Here is a 10959-nt window from a genome sequence, read left to right as displayed (position 1 = left end):
AGAAAGTCCAGGAACTGGGACACCGGTTGGAATAAAGATCCCCTAGCAGAGATAATAGGTCTGCCAGGGGGCTTAAAGGGATCTTTATGCACCTTCGGTACTGTATATATCAATGGGATATTCGGATGGTCCGTTTTCAGTGCTTTGATTGTTTTCACATCTAATTGTTTGTTTAATTCCATCCTTTTTAATATGTCATCCAGTTCTTTCTTATATCCATCTCTTACGTTAGAGAATCCGATAATTGGCGATAAAGTTCTTCCTTATATTGCCACGTATCCTGTACCACCACCTCCCCACCTTTGTCAGCAGGGCATATGATAAAGTCATTACATTCGGATAAATTCTTAAGTGCTACTTGTTCTTTGGGCGATAAATTATGATACATTTTTCTTTGTGCCTGGTTATATCTGTTCACAGAATCATCCATAAGGCGTGTGAATGATTTTATGGATGCATTGGTTGAAGTTGGGTCAAATGTTGAAGCTGGACCAATATTAGAAGGTAACTTAAGTTGTAAATCGATGTTAGGTGTTACTTTATTCTGAAGAAACTCTTTTAGTCTTAATTGTCTCGCGAATCGATGGTTCTCAATTTTCCATTCAAAATCTTTATGTTTGTTAGTTGGGATAAACGATAATCCCTTATTTAGGATAACCATCTCTGATTTGGTGAGTTGCTTGCTTGATAAATTAAAGACTAGGTCTTTTTCTTGTTTGATTTTGTTGATCCTTCTGCTCTGACCCCCACATCTTGTGAGTTTACAGGAGGGATGTCTGTGCGAGCTCTGGTAGCTACCCCTTAAGGGACCTGTCTTACAGAGGAGGGATCATCAGATTCCACGATATGAAAATCACTGTCACTATTGGATGTGGACCCATCCTTACGGTTACGGAATCTTCAACTTCTCCAAGTCTGTCGCTGGGGTCTTGTTGATTGGGTATTGCTACCATCGGAGCCACTTAACCATCGATAAACTCTGTTACTTTCGTAGTCATTAGTGACCTTCTCTAGTTTATTTTTTTTTAATTTTAGGAGATCTTTTTTATATAGGTCGCATTGATTTGAAAGTTTATTCCAATACTGTTGATATGTATTGTCCTCGAGCATGGTTCTGTGTGTGGTTGTAAACACATCAATTTTAGACTTGATAGTATGCAATTCTTTACCTGCCTGTTCTATGACCAAGATCATAAGGTCTAAGATACATTTATTGAGGATCGCTATCCAGCGTCTACAAAAGTCTGCATTATGTCTGCCTATTGTGGGGCAATTTTTTACCCGGAAGCCTCTTGGTATCATTTTGGATCTGAAATAGTCCGAAAGAGTGGTTCCATGCAGAAGGTAGTCTATTTCTTTTTTCTTTAATTTAATAAGACTGTTATATACGGTATATCTTCTGCTGAATTTTGTTCTACGGCCGATTCTTCTTTTTAAACAAGATGGCAGAAATTTGTGCCTCTGTGAATGTTAAAGTTTCTCTTTTAGGTAATTTTAAGTTGATAAATGACATAGGATCCATGCTCCCCAGGTCAGTCTCTATATTATATCTCTAAAGATTAAAAGACTAATAAAAATTTATTTATTTTTTTCTGTGCAAAGAATATTTATAAAGTGCTCTGTGCTAAAGTGTTCAAAAAGCGTGTCTTGTGCCACGTGTACCCCACTGGGTAAAGTGATCTGTGCCTTAAAGTGCTATGGTATAATGTAAACAGTCCACACTGATGTCCAATAAATCCAATAATGCGTTAATATAGTATTCCGGTGCCACAACTCTCTAGGGAGTGTAAACAAACAATCCCACCAATATCCAGCTGCATGTAGATGGGCACTCCCGGATCCGGAGTGCCCTTCTACATGCAGCTATATATATATATATATATATATATATATATGTACTGGTTTACTGTATAGGAGTTTTAATAGTGTTAATAGCTATAACACTGTGACACATCAGCTTGGTATGTATGAAACACAGAATGCACTTATGAGAAGCTTTTGGTTCCGTGCCTTGCACTTTCACTGAGGACATCACACTGCATGGAGAATTAATGGCCAAGTGTTGAAATAAAAAATGAGTTGCCATTCATAGGCCGGGAAAGAGCAGCCTCCTGCACTTTCCCTTTTGTTCCCACTCTAAAGTTAACATCAAGCCTAGGATCACTTTGCAGAAGACCATGTAATAAACTCTATGAAAGTACATTTGGATAGGGTGCTCTTCATTTTCCCAGGCAGCTGGGGAGCCTGGCTGCAGATGTAATCTGAACAGGACAGACAGCGGCCACTTTATTTCATACCAACTTGGCCGGCAGATTCCTTTCAGAACTTTAATGAGACTGTGTAATCAAGCTACTAAATATTCCAAATTTTCTTCTGGAATTTAAGGCTAAGAAGAGACACATTTTAACCCCCTGCGCTACCATTTGAAATAGCTTACAGCCAATGTGCTAGCTTTAAAATTAGCCAAGGTAAAAAAGAATATATGGATAATATAAAAACTGCAGACACTCCATACTATATTCAATTAAATTAGCATTTTTGAGACATTTCATCTAAGATGGACTAGAGCTTAGTACGAGTTTGTTCCTGTATTTTTTTATAAATAGATTTCAGAATATACAGAATGCATTGCTTTTGCTGGCCACACCTGTTAAAAACCTACAATTAAATGGTTTAGTTTGGAAGCAATTCAGCCCTGCACATCGAGAGATATATTACACAGATCTAATCAGATAGTAATATAAATTGACAACATAAGCTTCTCTACCCCTTATTTTGTGAGCCAATGATCTTGCAATCATGACTTGGTCATAGGTGCCAGCACTGTGGGTGCTGTGGGTACTTGAACATCCCCCAATATTTGTGCCTCTTGCAGTAATGCCTAGGCAAAGTATTTTTAATAGAGATGAACGGTTTGGTTTTGCTGAAAATCAAACACTCAGAAACTTTGGGGTTCTAAGTCAAACCGAGTCCCAGTTAAGCAGGGCTGTCTTAACAGCAGTGTGGGCCCTGGGCAAAGCAATGCAATGGGGCCCCTACCCACCCATTCACAAGTAAAAAATGTAAATGGTCAATAAAATTAAATATTTATATTTAGAAGTACTTTCAACAAAATCAGTCAGACATTTGAGTAAAAATATAGAAATGTTTGGCTGACACTGGCGCTCTATATGTATACTTTGTCTGGGTAATTGATAGGCTGCAGCTACCCAAAAAAGAAAAGTTGTGCAATCTTTACAAAATTAATTATATAGAAAACATAGGCGTCGGGCCTACTTAATAACATTAATTTAGACTCATTTCCAGTCAATTTTGACTATCTCACAGCTCACAATATTGTTTTCATCCAGTTTAGGCCTATAATTTGCACCAAGCTAGATTGCTGAATAAGCTAAGTGGCAGTAGGGGGCAGCACAAACACGTGGCAGTTCAACTTTAAACATGGCACTTAAAGAAACATATGTTTTCATTAATCAAGAGGCTTGAGGGAGATGGAGTATGTATGTAGTTGAAGGCAGGGAAAGGAAGGGTTGATTCATAGTAAATTTAATTTAAGTTTTGGATTCTAAAGCAAATTTATGAGGGAGGGAGGTGGGGAGTCATTTTCAAAGAATATTTGACTCATTCACATCAGTCCTTGCCCCGGTTGAGCTCCTGTGGTGGTCCAGTATTTTTTTTCTTAAAATGAAAGGGGCTTGCAGGAGATGCTGTCTGTGGAACATATCGATCCCGCATCTACCGCCATAAACTATTATGCATAGGAGACGGAGACATGGGTAAGTCTGCCGACAGACCCTTCCACATACCACCATAGCGGAACATGCACACCCGGCTTACTGAATACATCTGTGTGACCGCAGCACCTGTACATCAGTAGCCAGATGGAACCTGGAAATCAAGGGAACTAAGGCTGACTAGCCTTCAGAGGCATGATATTGAGCACCTGACCACACAGTGGGCCTGATTCAGACCCGCTCGTGAGCACTGGGTGCTCGCAAGCGGGTCGATGTTGGCCCAGTGCGCATGTGCACGACGGACCCAGCTCCGTCGTGCGCATGCGCGAGACCCAGATAGTGACGGGCAAGCCGTCGCTATGGGTCTCGCTACAAAGAGGGCGTGCTGTCGATGGTGAGTGACAGCACGCCCCCTTTGGTGGGTGTGCCGGGGGTGTGGCTGGCCAGATGGAGGCATTCCCATGGGAACGCCTACCGTCTGGGGCTGGCCCCACTGACATCACAAGTGATGTCAGTGGGAGTGCTTTCGGCTCTGATAGAGCCAAAAGCACTCCAGGGCTTGCAGCAATGAGTCCCTACAACAAGGGTCTCATCGCAAGCCTGATGGTCATGATGGTCTTGACCATCGCGACCATCTTTCTGGCCACTCGCTATAGCTGTGGGTGGTCACCCACAGCTATACGAGCGCCCAGGAGGCCGCTCTAAAAATTCAGAAGGACAGCCCTGATTCAGAGCGAGCGCTCTGTCAGACCGTCCGGCTCTGAATCAGGGCCTGTGTCCCTTTCTTCTAAATACTACCATTGGGAGCAAATCTTAAAGACACCTTTACTGGGGTGAGCAAAACGCACTCAGCGTATCACCACCAGATGTTTTTGATATTTATAAATAAGGACATTATCACCTGAAAGACATTATTACAAGTGGGGTTATTCCAGTATCCACAGAAGTTATCCATACGTTTCTGGATTTTATATGTTATATGTTGTACCAATGTGGCATTTATTATGTTAACATGATATCTGTTGTCATGTGGTAATTTCATATGTTTTGTATACAGGTATTAGATGTTTGCACTTTTTAATGAATTGATACACGTATTTACATATTTTTTATATATATATTTTTTTAGTAAAGTGTACAAATTTTATATCTTTATGAACCTACCTAATCGTTATTAAATCTAAGGATTCATTTTAGTAGATTTTATCACCAATAAAATTCATATTAGATTACTGAGACTTTGAGTCATTAATTTTATGAATCTAACAATTTGGATATATACTTATACTGTAAGGTATGCGCTAGGAATTACTGTTTTTTTGGTATATGATTATTGGGGTTTGGTTAGTGCACCCCACTACTTGTTCCCATTACAGCAACCCGTAATTAAGTACATCCTTTTATGTGCAATAAACTAGCGCAGCTTCTTTACACTTATTCTAAAACAATACGGAAGCTCTGACCAGGAAGGGTGCAGAGGGATTTTCAAAGTCTGGTACTAAACATCTGTTATTATTGTGCTTCTGGGATTATGGATGGGAAGGCTGGGAGGGGAGGAGAGAGAACATCTCCAGATACTTTCACAAAATAGCCTTTCCATTTGGAGTTGAGTTGCATCTGACCAAACATGGCTGTTATGATCAAGAAAACCAAGCCCATCAGGTTGGTATCTACAAATCAAGGTTGAAAAATGGCATAAGAGTATTTAGCAAGTATACCTATTTGTGATTTTAGTTGAAATAAATACAGTATGATACTATAAAATAAAAGTAAGCGTCAGAGCAGCGGCACAAAAGCACGGCAGTTTAAAAAAATATAGGAAATGTATTAAACTTTTGCAACACAGCAGTGGCAGACAGGATGGCATTTTCTATAAAATTAAAAATGTCAGGCAGCAATGCGCCAGACAGCACATAACTCAAAGGAAAGAGGTGCAAGATGGAATTGTCCTTGGGCCCTTCCACCCACTCTTATGTTGTATATAGGACATGCACAGTTTAACAAACCAATCACTTCAGAGATAGGGACTGACAATTGTGGCTGAAGCAATTGGTTTGTTTGGGCCCCCACAAAACAAGCTAACAACGGACAGCTGACAATGCTGGAAATGATCTCTCCATGCACAAACTGGCTTTACAGAGGCAAGATGTTGTCGCCATCATCATCCGATTCCTAACCCCCATCAGTGTGTAAATCATCTTCACACAATATTAATTTGTCCCCACTGGAATCCACCATTAAAGCCTCAGGTGCCTCTGTAATTTTTGGATGTAATTGGCGGTAAAGGTTTTCCTTGTGAAATTCCTAGTTCATTTTGATGAACATCATCTTTTCCATATTTTGAGGAAATAGCCTCCTATGCCAATTGCTGAGTACACACTGGAGGGTGGGCAGCTCAAGTAAAGCAAAGCCAGTTTATGCAAGGGCCTCCAAACTGCCTTTTTTCCTGCCAGTAGTGAAACGAACTGTCTGACATGCCTATTTGGACACTATCATTAAAATAGTCAGCAACCATTCTTCAAATGGTGACCGTATCAGATGGAGTCACAGTAGAGGTCTCATTAATTGTAGGCAATTATTTTAGACCCGATCAGATGTCAAAACTTGGTTGTGTTTACTCATCTGCATTACCAGTGGGTCTTTATTTGGGAAAGTTTTGTTTATTCCTGGCAGCCACACTTGCTGGAGAAATTGAAGGAGGAGCCATTGCTGCATCACGTGCCGCTTGAGCTGACAATATGCTTACCAACAGCTCCTTGCATCTCTTCAGATCTGTGTCCATTGGGAAGAAAGACACAAAGTATGACTTAAACCTAGGATCCAGCATGGTCGCCAAAATGCATTGCCCCAACTGGAAGTTCCTGACAACTCTTGGATCCGAAAAAAGCGAATAAAGGACTTGATCTACAAGTCCGACATACTTAGCGGAATCATTTCATTTAAGCTCCTTCTTCAATTTTTCAAGCTGCTTTTCCAACAGTCTACAGAGGGGAATTACATGACTCAAGCTGGTAGTGTCTGAACTCACTTCACAGGTGACTACTTCGAAGGGTTTAAGCACTCTGCACAACATGGAAAGTTTCCCACTGAGCTTGAGTAAGGTACAGTCCCCCTCCTCTTCCTATGACATACTTCATTGTGTAGCTTTGGATGGCTTTTTCCTCCATTCGCTCAAGCATATAAAGGGTGGAGTTCCATCTCATAAGTACCTCTTGCTTCAGCTGGTGAAAGGGCAAATTCAACTTTTCTTGCAGGTGCTGCAATCTGCTACATGCACCTGCTGAATGGCGAAAATGCACATAAATTTTTGGGACCACGGACATCATTTCCTGCACGGCCCTGTAATTTTTTTTTTATTTTGCACCACCAAGTTAATATTGTGAGCAAAACATGGGACATGTTGGAATTCACCCAGCTGTAATGCTCTCAAAATATTGGTGGCATTGTCAGAAATCACAATTCCAGAGGAGCATCCAAGCGGGTATGCCATTTTGCAATGACTTCCCTGAGTTTTTCTAAGGTTGTCAGCAGTATGCCTCTTAGTGAAACCAGTGATACACAGAGTAGCTGCCTCTGAATATGCTGCTTTTTTCTTAGATGCTGCTGTTGGTGGCACTAAAGGCAATACACCCACCCAGTGGGCTGTTACAGTCATGTAATCTTGCATTTGCCCTGTTCCACTTGTCCACATATCTGTGGTTAATTGGACAGTGGGTACAATGGCATTTTGGAGGACACTAATTAAGTTTTTTCTTAATGTCCCTGTACAGGCTGGGAATTGCTTTTCTAGTGAAGTGGAGCCTAGATGTGATTTGGTAGCGGGGACAGAGGACCTCAATTAACTGTCTAAAACCTGCTGCACTAAATGGTGGATATTGGACGCACATCTAATACCAAGAAAGATGTTATGACATCGGTGATCCGCTGTGCAACTGGGTGATTGCTGTCATACTTGCTCCCCCTTGCAAAGGATTGTTTAACAGTCAATTGTTTTTTAGAACTACTACTACTAGTAGTCTTCCTGGTCTTCTGGGATGAAGATCCACTCCCAGCAGCAACAGCAGGCATAGCACTCAAGTATTCTTCTGAGGAATCCAGGATAGGGGAGGACTGAGTTAGCCTTATCAAATTGGATGCAGGACTACATCTGGTCATGATTAAGGATATTGTTGATGAAGGTGTTGGTGGTGAAGATGCCAGGTGCTTGGATCTAGCAGAGAGAAGGGAGCTAGCTGACACTTTACTGGTTGTTACTTTTTTAGTCAAAGTATCGGAAATTTGCAAACACTTTTGATGGATGCGCTGTAGATGACGTAACAGGGTGGAAGTTCTTAGATGGTTAGGGTCCCTACCTATACTTTCTCTGGCATAACAGGTACAGATGGCTTGGCATTTGTTTTCCGGATTTGGGTAGAAATTATTCCACACATAAGAAGTGGATTTTTTTTGTTGTATACCTAGGCATGACCATGGTCTTTTCATTATCATGGACATCAACTGTTTCCACTGGTGCCTGTTTTACACAAACAACATCCTCATCATCAACATCCTTATAAGCATCAGCTACACAAATATCCTCCTAATCCTGGTGCACTTCCACAGAAGCATCCTCAATTTCTATGTCAGCGTGTTGACTTGTGCTGCTCATCTCCACATTTGCAGAGGATGCACAAGTGGTGGAAGTAGGCTGCTCTTCGAGTACAGTATTGGAAAGGTCAGGCTTACACATGGCACCCACCAACACACTTAGACTTTCCTCAGAGAATTGTGACATTTCTGAGCGCACATTTGGTTCCTCTGCCTTAACGATTTACATGTTTTTGAAACATCTATAGGGAGAAAGGCTTACATTATCATAAGAGGCAGTACCACCAGTCATAAATAAAGGATAAGGCCTTAGCCTTTCCTTGCCACTTCATGTGGTGAAAGGCATATTGCCAATTTTATGTCTTTCTGCAGCTAACTTTCCCTTTGATTTTTTTTCGTTACCACTGTAAAAGATTGGTTCTTTGATTTTAGATGCCCTGACTTATGACGTTGGGCATCGGCTTTAGTAGATTATGTAGATGGACTAGTATCATCATGACTTGTGGCACTGGCAGCAGCTCCATCACTAGTATATGGTTCCTTCTCTCCTCTTAAGTGATTGTTCCCCATATCAACAAGCACGAATGAAGTGGGGTACAGCACACACGTCAATTTGAACCAATTTTAAAAATGACAATGCGGTATCAATAACCCACAGTGTCACAATATTTTAAATTTATTAAACACTTCCCTACCACTTGCAATGTCACAATACATGTTGAATATTACACTGCATTTCCATTAACAGTGTTGCAATATTTTTTGTGAATACACTGCACTACTGCAGTATCAATGACCTACAGTGTCACAATATTTTTTATGAATAAGAAAAGAATAACACATTGCGCTACCACTTACAGTGTCACAATATTATTTAAGAATAAGACACTGCGCTACCTATGCCATGCTGAATCCAAGTGGATTTTTAAGTTACAGACTTTAGTACCAGATGGACTTAATGAAGCCTTGGAGTTTAGAATGATAATGTGACTGTGTGGGGACCTCACCATTCCATATGTACTGACTGGTCAATGGAGTGGACAGTACCCCTCCCAGTATCTCTTTTTTACATATTTGATAATTTTTTTCAGTTTTTAGATATTTTCTCCCTCTTTCTTCCTTGGATATTTTCTCCCTCTTTCTTCCTTGTAGGTGTTTCTATATTCATTAATAGCAGTTCTCCAATCAATCAACTAGACTCAATGTATTTAATTTATTTATTTAGTTATTTATTTATATCAAGATACCTGGAATCCAATTTATTTGAATTTAGTTGAAGGTATTCATCAGTGAGTTTATTAATATTCCTAACATTTTTATGCAGTATTGTCTATATTGATTATAATTATTTTTATGCATAATTTTTATATTAATGTGCATATAACTATTAATTTTCTACCTTATTGGTATAGCTAGGTTCTATTTATTCATGTAATAATTGATGTATTAACATTCACTTAATTTATTATTTAGTTTATTTCTAATCCTCCGTCATCTATATTTTTTGTCAAAACTTCAATTAATCGAATAAATATGTATGGATTTTAAATGTTCTTTTATATATAAGTATATGAGCACACTATAGTTGATAAAGATTATTATTTGAATGTATTAATTTGATTATAGATGCAGAAAACCCAATTCTAATGGGATATATTAGGATCTAGATATTGTGAAGAAGATAATTCTAATTAACCAATGAAAGAAGTGACCTTCCTATTTAAACCGGATCCAGGATACCAGGAGTTATCCAGTTTGATAAAGGCCATTGCCAAAACGCATTGCTGTTACTCTCCTTTGCCCTTACTAACCAGCACCTTGATATATAAAGATATCAAGATTTACTCCGGTTCCAGGACATCCCTCCTACTACGGAGATTGGAGGCTGCTTTCCATACCTGGACATGCAGATTGCCATTGCAGCTGACACAGTGTTTTACAATATGGAGGCATCCGGCTGATACATCTTCCCGGCTGTGGTGACGCTGTCTGTTTCTGCACCGCTGACAGAGTGGGAGAGCGGGACTGCTACAGACATGCACTGGATTGAGCCGTGGTCTGCCTGGCTGCGTTGCCTCATATTGGGATCTGGGCTGAAGACGTTCCGTGACTGTGGTAGGATACCATTGCGGGGGACTAATTCAGTCATCTCCAAATTGGCCCATTAACCTCTGACTGGGTGTGATTGGACACTATATACCTTTACTAATCACATTTGAGAGGTATGACCCATGGTTTACACCTAGCCTAAATTTTTTCTCTGGATTTAAATCAAGTGCTGGACTTTATTAACATTTTCACGGCATACACACGACTAATCCGTGAATAGTTACTTTTATATTTGTATGGGACATTGTTGCAATTTGAGTCACCACTGGATACTTATCCACTATTGTTCTTTATTGCTATAAAAATTTGTGTAGGTATTCAAACTATAAAACTGAGATCCATTGTGGTGTTTTTAATAGAACCAAGTTGCAATAACAGGTATATTGTTGGTGCTCAGACTAACTAGTTGCTATATAGGATTTTTTAATTAGTACTGTACTACAAATTACTTTTAATAAATCTATGTCATGATTATAAATATTGTGTATATGTATGTTGTTTAGACAAGGACACACCAGCGCAGTATTCT

General features: G+C 39.8%; 1 pseudogene; it reads left to right on the top strand.

The window, feature by feature from the left end:
* The first annotated feature begins 846 nt into the window (after nt 1-846).
* The window catches only part of LOC148524518 (RNA-binding protein 7-like), a 28635-nt pseudogene continuing 18522 nt past the window's right edge, over nt 847-10959 (top strand).

The sequence above is a fragment of the Taudactylus pleione genome, unplaced genomic scaffold (genome assembly GCF_031769625.1).
Source record: "Taudactylus pleione unplaced genomic scaffold, aTauple2 ptg000117l, whole genome shotgun sequence".
Classification (NCBI taxonomy): domain Eukaryota; kingdom Metazoa; phylum Chordata; class Amphibia; order Anura; family Myobatrachidae; genus Taudactylus; species Taudactylus pleione.
Note: the sequence above shows the minus strand (reverse complement) of the source record. Positions and strands in the feature narration are given on the sequence as shown.